The sequence below is a fragment of the Pteropus vampyrus genome, unplaced genomic scaffold, assembly GCF_000151845.1.
Source record: "Pteropus vampyrus isolate Shadow unplaced genomic scaffold, Pvam_2.0 Scaffold136, whole genome shotgun sequence".
NCBI classification, from domain to species: Eukaryota; Metazoa; Chordata; class Mammalia; order Chiroptera; family Pteropodidae; genus Pteropus; species Pteropus vampyrus.
Genome location: NW_011888917.1, coordinates 3,994,302 through 4,019,234, shown reverse-complemented (window position 1 = coordinate 4,019,234; position 24,933 = coordinate 3,994,302). Strand labels below are relative to the sequence as shown.

The 24,933-nt window shown below is 36.8% G+C and overlaps 1 protein-coding gene and 1 pseudogene across 1 annotated transcript in view; one reads left to right on the top strand and one right to left on the bottom strand.

Annotated features, from left to right (window-relative positions):
• The window catches only part of KDM4C (lysine demethylase 4C), a 347,564-nt gene that overhangs the window by 108,542 nt on the left and 214,089 nt on the right, over positions 1-24,933 (top strand). The window lies entirely within an intron of this gene.
• LOC111744508 lies at positions 7,363-7,482 on the bottom strand (annotated as a pseudogene).

Below are 24,933 nucleotides of genomic sequence, written 5' to 3'. Positions count from 1 at the left end.
GGTTGTGAAGGAAATAAAATGTAGACTTTTGCACATTGCTCATTTAACAGTCCTTGGCATTCTAATTTTAAGTGTCTGATAATGCATATATAATATAAATTTTGTGAGTATAGGATTTTATATTTTATTTTCTCTTTATACCTCTATTTTGTTTTGGTTTCTCAGGCCCAGGTGGTATAATACAATAATGCTGATGAGTGGCTCTATGGTACCTTTTGACAGCTTCAAGGGAAGAAGAGAAAATATCATGTAGAGAAAAAGGAGCACACACACTCATATCCTGAGGAGTTCGTACTCCAACTGGGGAGATAGTAGTTATATATCTGGAAGTAGTATTATGAAAGAAAGTATTCATACTTGTCCCCATTTTACTCCGATAAAGTGTTGAGTTGCAGGATTCAGAAAATCTGAGACTTCAAGTAGCATTCTAGAAAGCCAGTTGATTAGCATTTATTGTGTCTGCAGGACAGATATCTGGGCCTCAAGTCCTCAGTAAAGGAGCCTGATTTCATTTATAGCTAACTTAAATTTGCTGAATTATGGGATTTAAAGGGAAGTAGATATCTGGTTTATGACATTGATGTTTACCTGAAATCAAGGTAGTATCTGTTTCTGAGGCTTTAGTTTAACTCAGTACCTTAAGGAAAAGTAATTGGCTTTTGGAGTAACTTATATACTCTGGAGAAAAATGAATTTGTCTTTAAGTCACTCTACTTTCATAGATTTTGACAGTAACAGTAGCTGACATTGATTGTTCATGATGTGCCAGGCCTTGTTCAGGGCTCTTTGTACATGTTACTTCATGCTGTTTCTGATAGTGCCGGTTCAGAGAAAATTGAATGTCTTCTTTTCTCTACGAGTCCCCTTCTTAAACTGGAGGAGTTGAGATAATGCATAAAATGAGGATAGTGAAGCTGGGCTTGGAGGCGGAAGGTTGACCCCCCATGCCCCACATCTCTTGGACTCATCTCCCTGGATGTGGTGGATTAAATAGGTGCCAGCCTAGTATGTGATTTGTGGGATCATTTTCAAGATTCTTGGGGATTTAGAATGATCCTGTCCTAGCTAGACTGTAGTTAAATGAACATCACCACCCTGTGGCCCCAGACTCCATCTGGCATGTTTCTGTTTGGTTTCTTAAAGCCAGTGGACACTTATTTTGTATTCTGCTCTGTTGAAAAACCTACGTATGAAATATTTTTCAGCTCATGGAGTAACCATCATTACTTCTGAGGCTTTGATTAAATGGTGAAAAAAAAACAAAGATTCTCTACTCCTTCTTTCATTTTGAGGAGCGAGGGGGATTCTGAGTCATCAGTCTGGATAAAAATGTGTGTGTAGAGAATCAGAACAAAGTTGAGGATGTACTTACCTTGACGTATGTTTTTATGATTAGCAAGGGCCAAATTTTATTGTAGCAGTTTTGAAGCTTTGGGAGTTTTTACCATTTCTTCTGCCTTTTCCATATTTTTTCAGTGTTTATAATCGTAAACACATAGTAAAAATTTCCATCAAAGGCTCTGTCCTAGATATGTGTTTGGAGAAGAGGAGAGAAGTTGGGAGTATTGGGGAGAAGTTCGGAGTGTGTGTTCTGGCCTGTGGTGATCCAGAATTCTCTGAAGTAGTGGGAAGAACACCTGGTGACATTGACAAGTTGGCCAGCCCCTGGAGGGAAGAAAGGAATGATGAGAAAATCATTTGGGCTCTGGGCACCCTCAAATGCCCTGGCTCCCCAGAACTTCTCATTCTTTCCACATGGGTTGACAGTACTTCCCTCCCCCTGCAGCTACCACTGAGATGACAAACCTTGGTTTATCTAGTAGGGAGTTCCTCCCTTGAGGGATTCAGAACTTGGTCGTGGGGTTGGTGTAGCTGCTCAGTAGTGTCATGAGGTCCCATGCTCTTTCTCTCCTTCCATTTTACTGTTTTCTGTGGGAGAGTTTTCACTGGTAGGCTTGTCACTGTAACTATTCTTACTCCAGACATGTTCCCTTAAAGTATAGGAGGGAAAGAGCACCTACCTCCCTCTGTCTGAGAGGAAAATCTTTCTTTGAAGCCCACCTGAAAACATCCTTTTATATCCCAAGGCCAACCATGAGGAAGACTGGCTAAGTAAATGGCAAGCCACTGGCATTTTTAGGCTATATTTGGAAGAGTACCTATTATATGCTGGGCCCTGTGTTGCAGTTAAGAAGGTAAACAAGACAGATGTGGTCTCTGCCCAGTGGAGTTGTTCTCAACTCTGTGGAGCTTTAAAAGTGTGGACTCTTGGCTCCATCCAGATGGATAAGATAAGAATCTCTGGTAAGGGAACACAATATTTGTATTTAAAAAATCTCCCTAGGTGAATTTGGTAGATGCTTTGGGTTGAGACCCACAGGTCTTTAGTGAGTTAAATAGGCCTTTGTTTGGGTTGAGGTCCTTCAACATCACATATTTTTTCTACTAAAAGATATTTCGGTTTTTAAACTGTCAACTTATCTGCTTATAAATTGGAGATGTGTAATAATTTCCAAGTATGTCATTAATAGACTCTGTTCTTTGATAATTAATGGGCATTTTGGGTACGTGCAGAATTGGAAATTTCATGGTTATTCTTTAAATGTGCCCTTTAGTATTTTTAGAGGAAAGAAGAGAGCCTGATGGGAAAGATAGAATAACAATATAATAGAGTACCATTGATGTTAAAGATATGAGTGACCTGTTTATAGCTAGTTTTAAAATAAATATGAGCTTTTGTCCAGTGTAGTGGATTTTGTGACTGCTTTTTGGAATCTTTTTTTTTCTCCAGTTTTTTAATTTCTGTCCTAGTTTTTCTCCTATTCTTTTTTTTTCCCCCCATTATGCTAAATAGCATAAAATAAACTCAATCTCTTATATAATAATGTAATTATATAGCACTGTATTTGGGCTGTCAAAGCTGTACCTAAATTATCAAAGAGGTATCATCTCTATTTAAAATATTTGGAAATAACTTTCTCTTATTTCCTTCCTCCTATAATTCCTGCATCTCCTTTAAACTTAATTTTCTTCTTCTAACTGTCTGACATACTTATAACATTCTAATTTATTTGTCTATCTCCCTTCTACTGGAATGAAAGATCTATAAAAGTAGGGATTTAAAAAAATATCATTAGTTCATTTCTGCATTCTCTATTCAGGCACATAATAGAAGCTCAAGAAATAGTTTGTTGAATGGTTAAATGACTTGCCCAAGACCATTTAGTGAAAAGTACCAGAACCAGAATTCAAACAGGAATTTTGCCTGTCTTTTCATTTTCTCCCACTTAGATAATGTTGTTTTTTTTTTTTTTTATAACATTTCACCTAACATTCACTGACAGTTCTGTTAAACAGAACAAAATATAGATGTAATTTATTTATAAATGTAATGTCTATATTTACCACATTAAAACATATTTTTATGAGAACCTAAAGTTTTCCAGTCCATAGCTAAAATTCATTTTCACAAGTTAAGCCATCACATCCGCTGAGATGATGCCTGAGATCTAATTGCAGAAAAGTGAGTGATTGATTTGGAAGTTTTTTGGACAATGCAGGAAAAAGAAAACATGGTCCATTTGAATAAAGTCAGTTCTCCTTCTACCATCAATAAGCTGATTTTCTTTGGGAAAATGACTCTGCCTTGCTGCGACTATCATGTTAAAAGAGTGGTCCTGTTCTTAACTGGATTCAAAAGCCGAGTTTGGCAGTGTCCACATATGGCCTGGGAGGTAGGGTGGTGACGGGGAGGGAGCAGTTTGTGGCTAGTGGGGCTGGGTTGGAATGTAGGCACATGCTTGCTGGCCATTGATCTTCTTGCTAACAGTTCGATTCATTTGATAACTTTATGATCCGGTCGCTAATTGTTGGCTATTAAACAATACCTCTCTCCAAATATCTGTATAGTCTTTTGATACAATGTGGTAACTTAAAGAAAAAGTTAGTGAAAGGAGGACTTGGGAAAATTCTTTAAGTGGGCCCTGAACCCTTGGCCCAGCCATACAGTGACTTCTTTTTCAGCAAAAGAGCTAAGCATAAAAGAGGACTTCTTAAATAAAGCATGCCAACCAAAGTCGCTTTCCTTCAGGATATCCCTTCTCGGCTGATGGGACAATAGCAACACACCCAATTTGAAGCTTTGGTGTGGGAGTTTTGCTTAACTTGATCATTTGATGTGACCTCTTTGAATCAAAAGAAAGTTTTAATGGGGTTTCACTGAGGTCAGTGGCTTTAATCTGTGAATCCACGGTCTATCCTCCTTCACCTCTTAGCAAGGTGATAGAAAGGATGAGTGCTCCTCTTTCAGAAACTGCTTGGTAGAACTGTAGCCTGGAAATTCCTCGTAGGGGCCATGGCCACAGGGGCGCTGTATGTCAGCACCAAGGTTCATTCTCAGAAGGCTAAAGTGATGAAGGTAATAACTGAATAAGGTTTTGATATTTAAATATCAAAGGGAATAAAAAATAGGTGAAGAAATCCATGATTAATCTCTATTACTGTTTTAACAGTTCCATACCTTTGCAGTTAGAAGAATCATAGTGTTAGCAAATACAAAGAAAAGAGGTGTCCTCAGTTAGGCAGACTCTAAAAAATTCTAATATAGAAGCCCAATGCTTAGTTCTTTCTCTCTTTTAGCCATGCCTATTATTTTTAAGTTACTAGACTTTTATCCTCTACAAATGATAGCCAGTAATATTTTTTGCCTTTTTCTAAAATGAGGAAGGCAAAACAAAAGCATCTCTGGACACTTGGACATTTTGGAGGAATGATCTCCAACATGATAGCTTAGAACACTAATTAATTCTTTGTGGCGATATCTACAAAATTTAGTGCTTACAGCTAATTCTTCCAGCATTGTTTTTGTCTCCCATTTGCATTGATCAGATTGTATTTTTCTAAGTGCTATCTTTAAGTGAGGATAATAGTAATACTTTTATGCCTTCTTGCTTACAATACTGAGGGCAGTTTTTGTGATGGTTTTATGTGTCTCTTATTATTGTTTTATATTTTAATTTTTATCATGCTTGAGTATGACCAATGAAATAGTTAAGTAAGATTATAGTTTCTTTATAGTTCTGAAAAATGAATGAAATTGTATATGTAAAGAGCCTTGAAGAGTTGTGGTGGGGACTGGGTAGATACGTAGTAGATTAGAATTGTGTTTCCACTGAATCTTTCTTCCAGAATTCCAGTCTGGGAAATTGACCTTGGCTCAGTGGTGGGTCTGGCTAGTGTAAGGGACATCCCGTTTCTTGTTCCAGTGATGGTGGATCAGTTCGGTGGGCCAATCCTTGGAAGAGGGGGGTGGGTAGAATTGATGGAGACATAGAGGAAAATGCTAGCTTGCCCTAGGAAAGTAATGGGAGGCTCACCTCTCTTTCTAGATGAGGGTAAGGAAGCACTGAAGTCTGCAACCTACAGTCTTAAGGGAGTCAGACCTAGCTTAAAGCCCATGTTTTAGACACCAGACTAGAGAGATTAAAAGATTCTATTTAAAAATCAAAGTCTGGAGAAAGACTACTGTTTTATTTTTCATAACTTTGTCAGAAATACAAATGGTCATTGCTCCATCTTTAGAGTACTTCCTTAATCAGTGTGTTTTGATAGCTGATTTGAGTGCAGGTAAACAGAAAGCCAACCCAGTCACACAGACCTGTGTTGAAATTCTGGACCCCTGTGAGGTACTTGTATAACCTGCTTCTCTGAGCTGCAGTTTTCCTACCTGCAAAGAGAACTTTAACTGTTGCCCCACTAGGCTGTGGTGAAGGTGGGGCAGTCACCTAGCACCATGCCTCTATCACTAAACACATTGGAAAAAGCGGTTTTATCATGGGTCATTTCTAAGGGAACTCCCTGATGCTAATTTGAGGAAGCCGGGGAGTTCAGGCCTGCGGTGCTAAGAGCAATGCCTGTGGGGATAGTATTTGCAGGATATGTGCTAACAGCAGGCTGGGCAGATGGATTGCTTTATACATTTCTATTGATTTCTCACATCCATTCACTTGTACTTTCTACCAAAATGAGGGCAGTATGAAAAGAAATATGACATAAGCTAACTGTTTGGGGTTCTGTGGGCCAAATTGCTGAGAGGAGGAATTTGAAGGAGCCATTCCTTTTGTCTTCAAAAACATACTGTAGCTCTTGGGCCCTATATTGAATTTGAAAGACCAAGTGTTGTAAATCCTTGGAAAGAAAGCAATCATGGTGTTAGAGATTACTGCAGTGTTTAACTCTAGTCCATACATGGCTCTTACATACTCTAGGTTTTTATCTGAATGAAGTTAAAAAAGTAAGTAGTTTGTAGCAACTTCCTAATTTTCATAAAATATATTTTTATAAGGCCTAGTAATAATTTTCAGTGGTTCTTTCCTTTAAGTATTTTTTTAAAATATCGGATTGTTCTGACGATTATTGAAAAAGCATGAAAACCTGTTTTTTGCAGGTAGATAAAATTGAGAATGTGTTCAGACTTTAGTATTAATTCAAAGTAATAGTGAGGAATTTATTTTTCTTACTGTATTAGTAAATATAAAAGGAAAATTTCCATTTGTACACGAGAATATAATTGGTAGAGTGGGCATTCTGCATTTCTGCTGACGACAGTGTAATTGGCCTAAGCATCCAGAAAAATATGTAGATAGTTTGTTTTAATACCCATCAGTACCTCCATGCCCTTTGACCCATTTTTTATACTCCAAGGAAATAATCAGAAATACAGACAAAATTCATTTACAAAGATGTTGTTGTAGTGCTGGTTTTATCAGCAGAAATTAAATGATAACATCCAGTGATATGGGTATCATTGAGTAAATTATGGTGTGTCTATACTAGAATCCTTTTAATTTTACAGAAAATGATTTGAAAGGAAATCATGGTGGCTCTTAATATTACTACCCCAATATCCATTGTTCAAAGGTATAAAAATAAAAGAAAAAACATATGCCCATGGTTAAAAATATTAGAGTACAGAAAAATATTTAATGACACCCTTTCCAAATTGCCTCCTTAAAGATAAACGCTATTAACAACTTCTTGTATTTCATCCCTTCAAAAATATTAGCATATGTTTATATCTTTTTAAAAATCTATGTACTTGATCAATATCGTATGTATTATTTTTCAATGTCATTCCTTTTAACATCTCATTTATGGCAAATAAAACAAACAAACCAACCAACTAACTAACTTATTTATTTATTTATTCATTTATTTATTCATTCATTTATTTATTTATTTATCTATCTATCTATCTATCTATCTATTTATTTATTTACGAGGCAACCCTTGGTTGACCTCACAGATGGCAAGGACCTTGTCAGCTTACAATCCCTTATTTTTTAATTTATTTTTTATTTTTTATGCCTACAGCACCTGGTCTTCCTAGGTGGTCTCCCATCCAAGTAACTAACCAGGCCCGAACCTGCTTAGCTTTTGAGATCAGATGGGATCAGGCTTGTACAGGGTAGCATGGCTGTAGACTAATAAGAGTATTTTATGATATGTGAAAATTATATGAAATTCAAATTCACGTCCATAAATAAAGATTTATTGGAACCTAGCCACGCTAATTCATTTAGGTATAGCTATTTAACTGCTACAATGGCAGAGTTGAGTAATGTAGTTGCTAAAAATACTGTATGGCCCACAAAGCCTAAAATATTTACTGTCTGGCCTTTTACAGAAGAGATTTGCTAACTGCTGATCTAAACCACACTGTACTCAAAAAATAAACTAATATCAGAGATAAGTGCTATGAAAGTACAGGCTGCTTTGTAATAGAGAGACTTGGCAGGAGGTACTTTATAAAGGATGATGAAGAGTTCTCTCTGAAGATGTGACATTTGCACTGAGAATGGAATGACAAGGTGAGGCAGGGGAAGGGTGTGTCAGGCAAGGGGATTAGCCAGGGCAAATGCCCTGAAACAGATAAGAGTGTGAAACTGATAACAGATGAAAAGCCAGGTATTTGCAAGTGTAATGAAAAGGTGGGGTGGTGATGGTGGTGGGAGGGAGCAGTAGAGAGTAAAATTGAATGGTAGCAGGTACCAGGTAATCCAGGCAGACATTATGGACCAGGAGAACCCTTTGGATTTCATTCTGAGGTCATCAGGAAACTAAGAAAGTTTTAGGAAGGAGCAGGATCCAGGTGCCATGAGGAAAGCGAGTTACAGAGCAATGCAGTCCCAGCAAGAATCAGGACAGAGCTGAAGGGGGCCTGTGTTTGGTGGTGCCAGCATCTGAACGTCATGGCATGGGCCAGAGGATGCCTGTGGAGCCAGGGGCCTAGGCTGGTTGGGCTAGGTAACAGAAGGCCAGGTCTTGTTCCACCGCTAAGGCAAAATGGAAGAGCAGATAAGGCTTATCACTGTCCCAGGCCGAGTAGGAGAAGAAGAGAGCCAGTAGGGAGTCAGGGAGCAGAGAGAGATGGGAAGCGGGGCATTCAGAGGCGGGCATTGGCCTGGGTGGTGGGGTATGGGCCTCATGGAGAAGAAGGCAAGGGAGTGAAGAGGAAGGAGGAGGGAAGAAGAGCAACAAGTAAAACATTTTTAGAGTATAGATGTTTATTAGAAAAATCTTTTAGCTTATCCCAGTAGAGTATGACAGGTGGTTTGTGCTGGATTTTCTTCTGAGGGGCATTATAGAATCACAGTAGTGCATAAGAGTTCATTGCACAGATCTTGTTAACAAATCAGGAGTTTGAAAATGAATGCCTTAGTTCATTGCTCTCTTTTCATTCCCTTTGTGTGAGCAGATGGCTAGATGGACCTGGTGCTCTTGCACGTTTCCAGTTTTGTCTTTGTTGACGGGCCCAGCCTGCACCTGCCATCTCAGCTTATGTTCCTCCACAGTTAATACTGGAAGATGGTTAATGCCATCATAGTTTCTGTTTTACTGAATGACAGCATTTGTAACTGTGTCTTCTTATTTGAAGAATTGGATTGGTCAAATAAATCTTAATAAGTTTCTTTAGAATTGCATTTCTCTGGCCTTATAAAGGATTATCTCAGTGAATTTGGTAGACATGACAGGAAAAAGTAAATGACTTTTGTCAATAGTTCTGTGGTAATGGGAAATTGAAATAGGAATGGCACAACAGAAGATAAAACTCAGCCTGGTTTCTAAATATACACATAGTCAAGGAGGGCTACATAAAATAAGAAAATACCAACTGCAATAATCATAAAGACTACTCTAGATTTTAAACATATGTGATGTAAGACAATCAGGAAATTATTGCCCATTGTTGCAAGATAGCAGATGGTGTTTAAAATACCTTTTAATTTTATGTCTTTCTTAAAATCAAACAACCAAAGAACATATACCATCTATATTTAAAAAGTTAAATGTAGACTTTTCCATTTTGGGGGGAAATGCCAGAGCAGAGTTGAAGAACAAATGTAGCTGATAAAGATACCCGTTGGAGGCTGTCCTGACAGGAGACTGAAGGGATAGATGAGGGAGAAGATTACTAAGAAAGTATTCCAAACTGTGTGAAACTTCTCCGTTACATAATTTCTTCCTAAGTAGCTCTAATGAGTGACTTTATGTTGAATGTTTAAGTTCTGAAATGTCTAGATTATGTCTGTAAAACTACATTCATTTTGGTACATTGTTATAATTTTTAGAAAATATTATTTCATGCTTTAGTATTACACATTTGATCAGAGGGAATGTTAGAGAGGTTCTTCTGAGTTTTGGTGCTGCTTACAATCATGACCTTTAGAATTAGTGCTGAATCCTAAGCCCTAAAATGTTTAGTTTGAATAAGCATGACCAAGACTTCCTAATAAACTGCTATTCTCAGATTTGAGAGGTTTATGCTATAGCAGTGGATCTTTAAAGGTGTTTCTGTTCTGTAGGTTCCTTATGATCAATTCATGGTGCTTTTTTTTTTTTTTTTTTTTTTGTCTAGTTACTATATAGATATGGTTGCTGGTACTACTGAAATGGAAGGAGTCTGTGGCAAAATTAAATCGGTCTTATTTAATTCAGCCACACAGTGCTGGACTGAAAAATGTTGGTGCTGAGCTTAGATTCTTGTTCAGTTCCTGTTACCACTTTACCTTTTGTTCACACTTGTGATCCTGCCAGTCAGAGCAGCCCGAGTAAAAATGAAGAAAAGGAATTGGAGGTTCAGATCCGTATTTCAGAATATCCATTCATGGAGTTGGGCAGTGGAGAATCTCACTTCCATACTCTATTACCAAGTAACTGATACAGTTACCAAGAGAATTAGGGTGATACAGTTTACTGTGTTTTCCAAGAAACCTTTTAAGATTGGGAAGTTTACAAACCCGGAATTTCAATGGGTACATGTAGAGTTTAGATTTATTAGATTGATATAATGCATTTGTGTTAATTTCATTCTGAAAGAACCGTTCCGCCCCCCGCCCCCTTATTTTCTCTATTTACCTTCTAGATCTGATTGAATCAAATATATTTTCTTGGTCTTTTTAATTATTTATCTTTGAAGTAAATGGTGCTACTAATTTATGGGAAGTCCACTGGAGAAAGCCAAATAGGCACCACCATGGAGGGAATTGTCTTCAGTGGATGTCATGTATCCAGCTCCCAGCTATCTCTTGTCTCAATCTCAGTAGAGTGTAGGGACAAAGTAGTCTTCAGTAGTTAGATGAATGGTTCTAGGCCTTCTGCTTCAATGGATTTGTCTCTGAAGCAGGATGCCTATTACTGCTAACCAGCGCCTACCAAATATCTCAGACTGGCTTTTAGTTTAATTCAATATTAATTGCCTCCTGTGCAATAGCCTGTGATTAGGCTTTGGGAGGAGGCGCCTGTCTCATATTCTAGTTATTTCAGATAACTGTGGGACCATAGAGAGTCAATTTGATAAGATCTTGGACCCTCTTCCCTCAGCCAGGCTTTCTGTCAAGCATATAAGTTTTTTTAAATTGGATTATTGTCAAATACATAAAATTTTGTGTCCTGTTATATTATTATTTTTGAATATTTTTTCGTGCCACTTTAAAGTCCTCAGAAATACTATTTTAAATAGCTGGATGTTTTATCCTATGAATGTACCCTAATTTAACTATTCTGTTGTTATGGAGTTTGGTTGTTTACAAATTTTGTATTACCAATTACAATGCAGTAAAGAGCTTTATGCATAAATTACTGTCTAAGTTTCTTTTTTATTACGGAATAAGATTTTAGGAGACTAATTATTGAATCAAATAGTATTTGGATACACGTTGTCAGATTGATTCCTGAATTTGTACTCACATAAATAACATGAAAATGATTTTTGCCGACCCTGAGACTGTTATTAAAACAATTTCCTTTTATTTAGGAAAAAATTTAATCTTATCTTTTGTTTTCATTTCTTTAAATCACTAGAGAATTCGAACAATTTTAATAGCCTATATTTTTCTATTCATAGTTTAGTATTTTAAAGTATTTTATTATGAATATTATTATGAATTAAGGATATGAACCTTTGGCTCTATTTTCCACAAATATTATTCGCAGTTTACTTTTCATTTGCATTAGAGTATTTTTGTGTTTATATTTACAGAAGTCAGTGTTTGCTTATGGCCCTAGGATTGAACGAGTGTTCTTCTTTCTTCTTAGCTGTCACTGTGCACCCACCTGGCCTTCCTTGCCTCCAGGTACTACTCAATGTGGACCAGGCAGAACCTTCCTTATTCTCCACTCTGTTCCTGCAGCAAGTTGTAGATGTCTTTTTTGTCTTCAGGCTTATATTGCAAATAACTGCAGGGAAACAGGGTTGAGAGTCCTACTTTGTGAGAGTTGCAGAGGTTCCAGGTGGGAGTATATCCTGTCTGCCTCATAATGTTATGGGATAAGGATTGTTTTTTTCCTGGTTCCTTTGTCTAGGCAGTCTTTACTGTTTCCAGTCTCTCAACTTGCTTTTCTACCTCCATTGCCCACTTTTTACCCTCTTAGGCTTCAGCTTAGTTAGACTGCTCTCTGTTTCTTAAACAGGTTTACATTGTATAGGTATTGATTACATGTAAAACGATGTCTTGAAAAAGCTTGTAGAAATTCTAGTCATCCCTCAGAGTTCAGCTTAGTGTCCTCTCTCTCCCATGAAGTGTCCTCTCTCTTCCCAACCTCTATTTAGGCCTTTGATCTTTCTTGGCCAGCTATAGTAAATTAATTGTATCTTTGCCCATCTCTGTCCTCTGGACCTGCCTCAGTTAAATGGATGCTTCTTATCGTACTCATCTTCACAGAGCAGGACACGTCATCATGATAATAACCTAAAGGGTCAAGAGAAGGTGTTCTTCTGCCTGCCATTTTTGGAGGCACTGACTATGAAACCAAACCCATTGTAGACACTGTGGTCTTGACTTGATCCAAAAGCTAGGAAAGCAAAGGATGAGGCATCAACAGTCTTGGGAAAATAGAAATAGAGTGCAGAGGGAAATGGGTATTCAACAGAAAGTCAGGACACAACTATAGACTAAGTAATCATTCATTTGCTAAGCTATACATTTAATAGAGGATGATAGACTCCTTGGGATTGGGCAGTTTGCAAGGGGGGAAAACTTACTAAAGATCAGTTCCAATCTGTGGATCTATGGTTTTACAAATCATGTGTGTGGACTTGTGCAGACAGTAGAGTATATGCTTCAATAAATTTAACAGCAAGGAGCCTGATGACAGCTTGAGCGTTTGTGACTGTGCTGTTCATTAATAAACCCTCAGAGGAAATTTATAGCTAAGTGAAAGGAGGACAATGCTAGCCCATTTTATGCTATTTGTATGTTATAGTTTAAGCCTATAGCAGAACTAATCACTGGAGTTGTATGGATTACTGAACAAAGATGAGCAAGGTTGAACTTCAAGGAAATGTGCTATTTATAGAGTTGTTTGTGTTTTCAGTTGGAGATTTTAATTGTGGTATGAAATTAGTCATACAATGAGGAAAGATCAGTGGGATCCTAAATGGTGAGAGTGTGTCATTCTTAAGGTTATACACTATTTTTATGAGCTTTTGATAGCTCTTTAAGGTGATATCTTTTAAATAGCCAAAAACATGTAAGTACTCAAGTTAATGTTTTTCACAAATAGGTGATGCGTATCTTCTTTCTACAGCATTTGGTCTTTATAAAGATTTATCTTTGAGTCACTGAAAAGTGTTGGCATTACATATTTTTATATAGTTATTAAATATAATTATAGACTCAAGTGAGTTTTAAAATCAAGTTGCTTCTAAATGTTAGTTTGTCAAAAATAAAAACTGTACTGCATAGTAGCTATTTATATGAAATGTATTTTTTTTCATAGAAATAGTATCAGATTTATGATACATATCAGGGATTCTAGAAACTATTCTTGTGGCCAATTTTAAGCAAGGGTGTTTGCAACACCCCTCCCCTGCATTTTACTATTATGGAAATGTAGTTACTAGCAGGAGAGGATTGACTGAATATTTTAGAACATCTCCACAATGCAGCTGTTAAAAACAACGGGTGTAAATCTGTATGTACTGATGGGACACAGTCTCCAAACTATGTTAAGTAAAACTCTGAAAGCTAGTTAACGAGCACCTTGTATAGTGTGAGCTATGGTTTTAAAAATCCATCTTTAAAAATATATAAATGGAATAAAAAAAGAAATGAAAGGACACATATGGTTAATTATGGCAGCCTATAGCCAGTGGATTAATTTGAGGTATATAAAGCAGGGACTCTCACCTTTTATGCGCTTTACTTCTTTCTGTGTTGTTGGAATTTTTTTAAAGACCGTTTTCATGTAAATATCCAATAAATTATTTTTATAGTTTTTAATAGTATCTTTATATAGAGAGCTAGAAACTAATATCTAAATGTGTTTTATAGGCATAAGGTAGAGATGTTCTGGAATCTCTCTACTTCAGGATCTTTAGCTGAATATCCTGGGGGGAGGAGAGTGATATGTATGTACATGCTCATAGTACTTTTGAACCATTTAAAACTTTTTTCTGTATTTACTAATTGATCTCTAAGTAAGATGACATTCCTCATTTACTCAAAAATGAAAAAAACAGCATTGGTACACATTATTTAAAAATTGTTGAAGAAATTAAAATGGAGATTTGCTTTGAAACTTATTTTCAGATAGAATATAATGTTCTGTATTTGTTGTAGTAAAATCTGAAATTGCATATTGGCTTTTGCTAAAATATGTATGATGTGTGTTTATCATTCCCATGCAATCAGAACTATTAGATTTTCTAAATTGTATCGTGGACTATGGTGCTTAAATATTAATGTATTTCATTACTTTTTCCCTCAAATTAAACATTTATGGACAGTGTGTATTATTTACCAGCAGATGGCAGTGTCTCTACACATTTTTTTCCTTAAAGTTTTTTAGGAGTGGGTTTCCCTTGTAGCATTTGACCTAATTTGACATACAGAGTTGTAGATATTTATTAATTATAAAATTGTGATTGACATGTTTTATATAGAAGAGAAGATGATAAAAATGGATGTAACTGGATATTTACACTATTGTTTATATTCCTTCTAGATTAGTTGTTTATTAAAAGTGCTCATTTTATGTATAGGAGTATGTGCATTTAGCCTAAAAAATAATGAAATCGAAGTGCTTTCTTTTGTGAAATGAGGTTATAATATGTTCATATCTATTACAAGCTGTTAATGGGTTTGGTTCCTACATGTTGTATAGTGTAGCTGCTGTGCAAAGAGGGAGTGTGTATGTATGTGCACACACACAGACATGCAAACACACAGTACAAAAAATAAATAAATTTTATTGGGTGAAAATTTACAAGCTGACAGGTAGCAGTGTATGCAAGACTGCCTAGGTCTCATTTTCCCACAGTAAGGTGAACTTGAGTTGGGCAAAGCTGGGAAAGGGCTTCAGTGGAATGACTCCAGCCTGGATGCCATTATGTGCTCCTTTTATAAGAAAATGAGGACAGAACACATCCATGTGACTAGGTACCACAGGAGCTTACCGGTTGAGGAGGTAGTCTTAGTAGAAATGAGAGCTTATTCCAGACATTTAGGGACAGACGGTCTGAGCTATCTCAGACCTGCTGAGCCAGCTCTTTGCTGAGCTTCTTCTGGAAAGTGGAAGTCAGGATCCTAGCTTGGGACATTAAGTGGCATTTAGTTGTAAAGAGACGATACTTAATTTAGACTGCCTGGGCGTGAATCTTGGCTGGTCATTGATAGGTAGTATTTTGGGCCAAGACATTTATAAATTGGGATAATAATATCATATAGGTTAGTTGTAAGGATTAAAAGAGGTAATTAATGTAAAATACTGGAATAGTGATTGACATATGACATGAATAAATGTCTCTTCTCTCTCACATGAGCTGTTGACATTTATTAAACTTTAAAAAAGCAATTTGGGATCCCCATTGTCTCAAATTGTGCCGTAGCAGTGACCATCAGTACATCCTTGCTTTTGGCTTCCCAAATCTGCCCCAGAAACTAGTTGTAAGTAAGCCAAGGGTTCCTGTTCTGTGATTACACCTTTAGTGGGTGCAGATCTAGTACCCTATCATTGTTGGACCGCTATTATTTAAACACATACATGCTAACTGTCTTTCAGAATAAACTGTGGAGATACCAAGCATGAAGTTGTATTCTTATGATCTGGGTTCTGAGGGATTTTAAATAGGTCAAAATATTTATCCTTCAGTGTTCATTTGGCTGTGTCCAGAACATACTAAAGGACTGTAGTTCTGGAATAAATTTTATTCCAGAAGGGTTTGCTCTTATCTTAGTCCAGTGCTAGCTTTATGATTTTGGAAGGATGTCCTTGATTCTTTGGCTGTGACTAAGAGAGCTATACAAATGCATACATGTAGGTGGAAGAGGGGACAGAGAGCTGCAGAGATCAACATCTGGCCTCTTTAATGTGGGCCAAAAAGGCTCGAGAGTGTAACACATTTCTTTACTCCTACAGATCATTAATCTGAATGTATTAGGACTATCTGATCAAGCACATCCAGTGGCATTGATGTGTATTCGGGGTAGAAATTTAATTTTATAAACTCAAGCTATTCAGCAGTGGCTGTGAAAAATCACCAGAGATGTAGATAGATCTTTGCCACTATCAGATGTTTTAAGGATTTCTTCTATTAAATGCTATTTCTAAAATGATGGAATGCTCTTCAATTTTTTTAATAAAAAATAAAATACTTTCTATGTATACAATTTTTATTAAAAAATAAAAATGTAAATTAAAATGAGGTAAAATACCATGGGGGAATTATATAAGATATAAAATAGCAACATAAATCAAATAGAAAAACAAAGAATTTTGAAATAAAATAAAATTTATTAGAAGGAAATAAAGGGGAATATATGTCTGATCCTCAAGTTGAGGAGATCTTTCCAAGTAGAACACCATTCGTGCTGGATACCATGAAGGATACCATGAAGAAAAAGATGGTGAGATTTGAAGTACATTTAAAAAATTGTACAAACTAAATAAACAAGTATTCTGTTTTGTAGGGGATAATGGATTAATATCCTTAATAAGGGACACTTCCAATTAATCCACAGATGTTACTTTTAATAACAAATTATTTCAAAAAGAAAACACATTTAGTCAGATATTGATGTAATTTGGGCCACAATGTCAAGCAAGAATATTTAATGTAAAATAGGATATTTTAACAAAATTTGGCACGTCCCAGATGCCATGAGGCTGTGATTTTTATTCTTTGTCATTAGGTGTACTTCATTGGGCATTGTTTGAGAAACAGCACTGCATTAATATATAAAAAGAACCTCTCATTCTTAATTCATTAATAATTACCATGGCTGAAATTCAACGAGTCTTTACTTTGTGTCAGGCATAAAGCTTAACTAACTCTTCTAATTTTTACAAGTGTCCTATATGATAGGTAGTGTTACTAACCCGTATCTGAATAGAAAAGAAAAAACATAGAGAGGCCCAGTTGAGATTCAGTCTCCATCGAAAGGTAGAAAAATTGAGTGAAAGAAAGGCAGCTCATCAAAGAAGACATATAGTAAGCTAATAACTACCTAACTTTAATCTCATTGGTAGTCATAGAAATACAAAGAGGCAAGTACCATTTCTCACTTCTCAAACTGGCCAAGAAGACAAAGGATAAGACCCTGTGTTTTTAGTGCTTATGCAATTAAGACAACCTAGAGGAGGATGCCCAGACCACCAGCCTTAGAAATAAGTGTTCTGTAACCCTGCATTTCACATCTGGGAATATGCCCTGTAGAAAAAATGAGAAAATTGCACCAGGATGTGTTTATTTTATTTGGATCACCTTCACAGTGTTGATTAAGAAACTGAAGAATTGGTAGCAAGTAAATGTCCAATGATGAGGGATGGTTGAATAAATTATGGTACATCCATCAGTGATATGCTAATTCATATTAAAGATGGTGTGGATATATGTTTATTGGTATAGACATGTTCATAATATACTATCTAGGATTAAAAGCAGATGACAAAATAGGATTTTTTTTAATGTTTGAAAGTACACATGTATTGTAAATTATAGAAAGGTATTCATTAAATTGTAACATCATTTTGGGATTGTTTTTTTTTTATATTTCTACAGCAACCATGTGCAATTAAAAAATTAAGTTTGTTTTTAAAAAGAATGATCTTGTATTTGCATGTAAATATAGATTTTATAGTAGCGAATTTACTTAAAATTAAGTGTATGTATGTGCTTTTAAAATGTTGGCAAAAAGACAAGAACAGTAGTTTAGGAAAATATCCAAGAATCCTATCGATTCTTCATCTTGGGTTTACATAAATTGCTAGATTTGAGGTTTTGAGTAAATTACTTGTTTTCAGCTTCAAACCAGAGTGTAAATATCAATAATCCCTGAGTGCGTATAACTGTATCTAATATTTATAGTGATGACTGTGAGCTGTTAAGCTAGTTAATGATTTTGATATATTGCATACCATGATTAAGAAAGTAAGCAAGTATATCAGGGAATGTTAGAATTAATAGTGTCAAATAGTTAAAATTCATACTCACCCTTCTCATGGTACATTTCACTTACTACCTGTGCTAGATAAATCAGGCCTGTTTAATAATGTTAGCAACCATATACAAATTGTTCGTATTTCAAACAAAAGGGGAAGATTTGACTGATCTCCTGGATCTCTAAAATAATTTATTTGGAATTGTAATTAAAATCTTTTTGGTTGTGGAGTTTTTTGAGATATTTGAAAGGTGTATTTATGAATCTGTGTGATGTAGCTGGTTGCTTCTGGTTCTGCGTAGGATCATGGGGGCTGAAGGAGGGAGCTGGTGGGGGCTGGAGACTGTCCCCTGAGAGAGGAGCACTCCCACACCCCTGATGAAATGAGTAAGGTAGGAGCCTGGTCCTGAAATTCCTTGCCAGCCAATCCATCTCTCAAGGATTCTCCCAGGAAGTTGGGACAGAATGGGCAGGTACAAGGTAACCTTTGGGAATATATTTTCTCAAGGTGCAGGCAGAACCAGAGAGGGCCTACACTGTGTTCTCCTGTGATCTGTCAGTCTTATTCCTCCTTCCACTTTATCCTACCCCAACTTTTCCCTTCTTCCCATCCTGCACTTCTTTACAGATTTTTTTGGGAGAAGTGTGCTGCTCCTTCCCAGTCTATCGAAGACTATATGCTGTGGGTCTCAGCTGTGCTGTCACTTCTTGCAGGCAGCATTCCTGACCCCATGAAGGTTAGTAGGACCATATCTGTCTTCTAGGGTTATTCTGCAGATGACGTGAGAAAATGTACATGCAGTACTTGCATTTCTCACAGAGCTCCTGTGAGCCGCCATTCTCTGAGGCAGAGTTGTAGGAGCCCACACAGTCCTGGAATTCAGTGTAGAAGAAACACACATACTTTAGCCAAACACAGTGGATCAAAACAGAAATAAATATACTGTAATAGATGTGAATGGAGTAGGTTGAAGGTATAGAACACCATGTATACAATTTACTTTCCTATCTGAAGGGTAATGTGCTTGGGCACAATCTTTTCCATAGCATGTGGTGAGAAACAGAATGTGTATCTTGACAGCTTTGTGTTTTGCTGTACTACAGAGGCATTGCTGCTTAGGTGAAGAGGTGTTTCTTTGCCCAGTAACTGAATTCTAAGTAGGATAGCATGTACTAGTGTCTTCTGAACTGTAGTTGCTCTCAGAGATGTGTGTGTGTATTCCCTATGAGTTATGATGGGATTTTTTTCCCCTTTCTTTCTGTACTAATTTTGGCCTAGAAATAAGAAGGAAAGAATACATTTTTCACCAACATTTTTAGTATCGATGTTTCAAGAATTATGATATTCTTTTTTTTTTTTTTTCTATATAGTAACTTTTCTGTATTGTTGCAAATCTGTGGATATTTTCAGCATGTTGAGAAATTTAATAAAACAAAAAGCAAACAAAATACTGGCTATTTCAGTCCTTCTGAAAAGAAATGGAACGTGAAGATTGAAATGCTTGAGGTATAACCTGAGTTCAGGAATGACAGTTCAGTTCTGTGTTTTCAAATAAACAAATAGACAAAACAGCAACACTCATACTAGGAAAAGTAAATGATCAGATTAGTTTTTAGGTAGTATAACTCAATTGTATTATAACAATTGAGTAGGTAGTATAACTCAATTCTTTTAAAATTAGCTGCCCGGGGATATGAATTGAAAAATAAAAATTACTGCACAAAAATGTTTCCCTAGTATTAAAATTTAAATGCAATCAAATTGGTTTAAAACTTAAAAACTATATAGGTATTCTGAGCATGTGGTAAAACAAACATTTTTTTTTGTAATGTAATGCAACAATTATGGAATCTATTGCGGAATCTATTGCACTGTCTTAGGTTCAGTTTGCAAAATGGATTTCACGAAGCATATCTTTTAATTCATACCTTGGGTCAGAAGGAGAAGAATACATATCACATTTAAAGTGCTTCTCTGTGGGGTTGGTGAGAGGTAGGTCAAGGAATGTTATCTGGCACCTCCTCTTGTTGGTATGGGTCAGTGGATATCACTTTTGCTTATGCCCTGCGCATGGGCTCTGCAGGATGCCATGACAGCCTGCCTGCTTGCCTGTCATTCTTCCTTCCTCCCTCCCTCCTTCCCTCCCTCCCTCCCTCCCTCCCTCCTTCTCTTCTTCTTTTCTCTTCCTTTATTTTCTTCTTTTCCTTATCAGGGAGTTAGCACTTTGGAAAAATTGGACTGCTTTTACTTTATTATGATAATACATATAAGCAGAATTTAAAACTCCCAGGTGAAAATTCATACGGTTACTATTAAAATCAAAAAGCTGTATTTGACATCCCCTAAGGCCAGCTGACTTCAGAGTTTCTGATATTTTGTGCAATTTCAATGGAAACATATTGCTATCAATGTAGAAGAAAAAGATAGCATGATATAATATGTACAGGTAATAAATTAAGGGTCAGGATGCTACGAACTCTTTTAGGAGCAGGTACACTCTCTGCTTTTCCATTTGAATTTTGTCCAGTTGTCCTTGTTTGAAGTTCACAGCCCGCTTCTGATCTTTGTTCACAACATTCCTTATTTTCCCATTCTAAATAAGATTGTCTAAGACAATGACAAAAAAGTAAGTTACTCCCTGGCCAGGTATAATAAGACCCTGATGGTGCGCCATGTAACTTGGGCAAAATCAATGTTTATAATGTGGAATGCAGAAGTATTGGACCAACTTATGAGTGCCCTTTGACATTAAAAAAAAAAAACCATTCAGATTATTCACATTTCTTTGTGTGTCTTTCTGATTTTGCTGCTTGACTGTTTTTGTTTGTTTGTTTTAAGGATTGTATTAGATTACTTATGGGAATGGGCCAAAGATATGAAATTTTGGAGTTAATTTAATTTTGTTTTCAAAGTTTGCATTCTGAAAGCATCCAGAATGAGAGAATTTTTTTATGAGGTGCTTTTTAGTTTAAGAAATTTATAAACTTTATTGTTTCTAAGATACATCATATTAATTTGCTGGAATGCATCATTCCTTTTTTTTTCTTGTCTTAGAAACATTCAAGAAGCATATTATTTGTTCCTGCTGTTAGATTATGCAAAATGGGTGTTCTCTCATCTGCCTATAAGCATTTGTTTTTAGGGCCTTCACATTTCTATGAAGGGGTTAGGGGGTTGCATGGTAAAATAGATTGGAAACAAAAGAAATTGACCTTCCCCCGAAGCAATCATGTTTAGTGTATTCTCTTCTAACTACCAGCGTGATGAAGAATTGGAGATATCACTTTGAGGTTGGGGGTTAAATTCTCTTTCAGTTTAGAAGAGACAGAAAATGATCGTCACATCTAGTCATTAAGAAGACATTGTCTTCATTGTACTTGGCACTTTTTATGCTATTCCATTGTCAAGATTTGATGGTTTTTAACCCTTTAGAAAGAGAATAACACTATGGGGGAAATCCATTTGTCTCTTTCAAGAATAAGGAGACCTCTTTTCTTTTTCCTTGACCGGTGCGGCAACTTATTATCTTCCTAGTGCCTTCCTATAGTGTAAAGCTTGGGAGGTATACATTGCATCCAAGGTACAGCTCTTAAAGAACAAGGAAAGGGCCAGTAAACATGTTCATTTTCCACCGTAAGCTGTTCATTAATAGAGTTAACATTACCAGCCTGTGGTAGAGGAAGGACCTATGTTGGGTAGTAGGAGGCTCACAATGACAGGTTTTTAGAGCTTGAGTATGCGGCAACCTGGACTTTTATCTCAGATCAGTGCTGAGATAAAGGTACAAGGTAATATGGGAATGCAGGACGGGGAGAGTTTAATTCCAACATGGCAGGGATCAAACATTTTTTGAGCAGACTCATATTGGAGCTGGTAAAGGTTGAATGGGATTTTGCAAGTATTGGTGGTTTGGAAGTCTGTTATATCTAAAAGAGGGAATCAGCAGCTTGAGTAAGTCATGGAGGCAAGATGTGGTAGAATGTTTCTGACAGTTGTTTCTGCGTGGGTTGAGATGTACATTTAGAATGGTAGGTGGAGCCAGGCTGTGAAATACCTTGAATATTATATGAAAGAATTTGGACCTTTTTATTTTGTGTGATGAGGAGCCATTGATCATTTTTGAGAAGAGGTTCGATATAAACGCTTTATAAAACGTAGTGGTGAAAACATAACAGATAAGCTTATAATTTTAATAGCATTGTTCTTTTTTGACTTGTCCTTTTGATCAAATAAATTTTGTGCCATTTATTCATTTATTCAGTACATATATATATATACATATATATATATAAAGTTCAATGCAGGTTAATTTATATGTGGGAATAAAAGATGAATAAAACCAGATCTGAAAGATGAATAAAACCAGATCTGGCCCACAAAGAGCTTTTAGCAGAATGCTTCATTTTATTTCTATTTAAAGCATTGAATATTGCATTTCTGTTAGGAGGATTGTATCTTTTAAAATAGCTTGAGTTTTTAAGAAGTTTTAATGACCTTTGAATATTTGGCCAAGCGACTCTCAAAGCAGCAGCTTCATGTTTTCCTATGCTTGGTGGATGGCCACATTCTTGAAGGTTTCAGTGGAAACATCCCTGTTCCATTGATTTTTCTCTCTGATTTTTAGGAAATTATATAAATGGGAGATTTATATTCCACTCGTTAAAGATTATTTAATTCATCAGGCTTTTTGTTTGTTTGATTAAAAGCAAGAACAAAGAGGCTTAAATCATTTACATTAGTATGAATTATTTTCATTGGCAGAAGTGACTTAGAGAATGTGGGAGATTAGACATGAAATACTGGGCTGTGCGAGAGATGTTTAGAAAGTCCTGGGAATATCTTACTGGTAGAAAGCTCCTGCCATGCCCTTCTCTTTTCCAGTGATCTTAACCTCTACCCTACCTTGGCCAGTCATTGTCATGGTCTTAATTTGTGCACCATCTTCATATCAGGCATCCCAATCTGCGACGTCCAGCTGTTGTCTTTTCAGTTCATTTTTTCTACTACCCCAACTCCAGTATACCTTTGGGCCCCAGCAGGAACTAAAATCCATTGATCATACTTTTCATTGCCACTCACCCCTCTCACGCTCTCACTGTTCATCTGGTTATGTTCTGTCATCCATCATTGTCATCTCTCTCTTGGTTACACACCCTTGTCCTTCTCTCACTGTGTCATACTCATCTGGCAAAACCCCCATCTTGTTCCATCCAGCTATATCTCCCTGCTCTCTGTGCTTTTCCTGTGAAGCTGATTGTGGCTGGGGTTGCAGCCATCTCAACTGCTTTTCCCAGCTCCAAGACCTCAGGTGGGCATTTCATGATGCCCAGCAGTTTAGCCACATTTTCATAGTTCATTTCCTCCTCCTCTGTCTCCATTCTCATTCTCTGCTAATTACCATTCTTCTCATTCAATGAGAAAATGGGGAACTTCCATAGACTCCACCAACACATCTATCTACCTGCCAGCTCTGGTGACCACATACTCAACCTCCCATTCTATTATCTCAAATGAATTATTTTTTCTTCTCTCTGAGGCCACTTGTGCACTTCACCCCAGCCCCTCTTGCCTACTCTTCTTCCCGCATCAATTTTTTTCTTCTCCACTGGATCATTCTAATCATCCTACAAGCTGTTATTTCTCCCATCTGAAAAAGATTCTTTTAATCCCTCTTCTCATCCTACTTAATACCCCTTTTCTTTGCTTCTCTTTTTAGCAATATTCTTTAAAGGAATTGTTTATATTTGCTCTTTAAATTTCATTTTTTCCATTCTCTCTTTACCATACTCTTTGACCCTCTCCATGCTTTCAGAACTCCTTTTGTCAAAATCACTGGTAACCCAGTGTTGCTAAATTGTGTTATTCCTTAATTATCATCTCACTTGACCTATTAGCAACATTTGATACGGTTTCATTCCATTCTCCTTGAACCCTCTTCTTCCCTTGGTTTCTAAGGCATTTCTGATTTCCCTCCACATTACCCAGTCTTTTATTCTCAACCTCTTTTATTGGTTCCTTCTTATCTCTCTGACATTATAACCTTAGAGAACTCTAGGGCTTAGTCCTTAGGCTTCTCTTTTCTGTCTGTGCTTGCTCCCATGTGATGGAATTTAGTCTTGAAGCTTTAAATGTCATCCATATGCTGATGACTACGGACAACTAAATTTATATCTCTAGCCTGGACTTTTCCTCTGAACTCACAAACTCTTGCCAAGTAATCTAGGCTGATTACTTGACATCTCCTCTTGGAAGTCTAATAGGCTTCACAAACTTAAACAAGTTCAAAAACTGCTCTCAGAGGTTTCTCCATTTCATTTAATATCAACTCCATTCTTCTACTTGCTCAGACCAAACACTCTGACATCTTCATTGCTGTCTCTCTCTTATTACACATCAATTCTCACCATAATTCTCTACCTTCCAAATCTACCTGGAAGTGACTACTTCTCACCATACTCACCATTACTACTCCGGTCCAACCACTGTTATCACTGGCTTGAACTATCCAGTAACTCCCAAAGTCTCCCTGCTTCTGCCTATTCTTTATTCAGAGGCCAGAGTGACTCCTTTAAAACTTTTATTCATATTATATATTTCTCTGCTCATTCTCCCCCTTCTGTAGCTTCCCATCTCAAAGTTCTTACTAGGTGTACAAATGCTACATCATCACTCTTCAGCCAGTACCCACCTCTCTGACTTCCTCTGTTACTTCCCTGCTCCTTGCCCACTCAGCTCTAATGCTCAGCTCATACTTCTGCTGAAAGGCCCCTGGATTCCATGATCCTTTACCTGGAAGTGCCGGCCCGCTTTCATCTACATGGCTTGTTTTTTCATGAAGTATTTGCTCAGATATCACCGTTTCACTGAAACCTTTTCCTCATTTAGATTGGAACCTTCTCCATGATTTCTATTTTTTCTTCCTGGTGTTCTTTTTCTTCATAGCACCTATCATTCGGCATGCCCTTTTGCTTATTTATTTATTTTTGTCTGTCT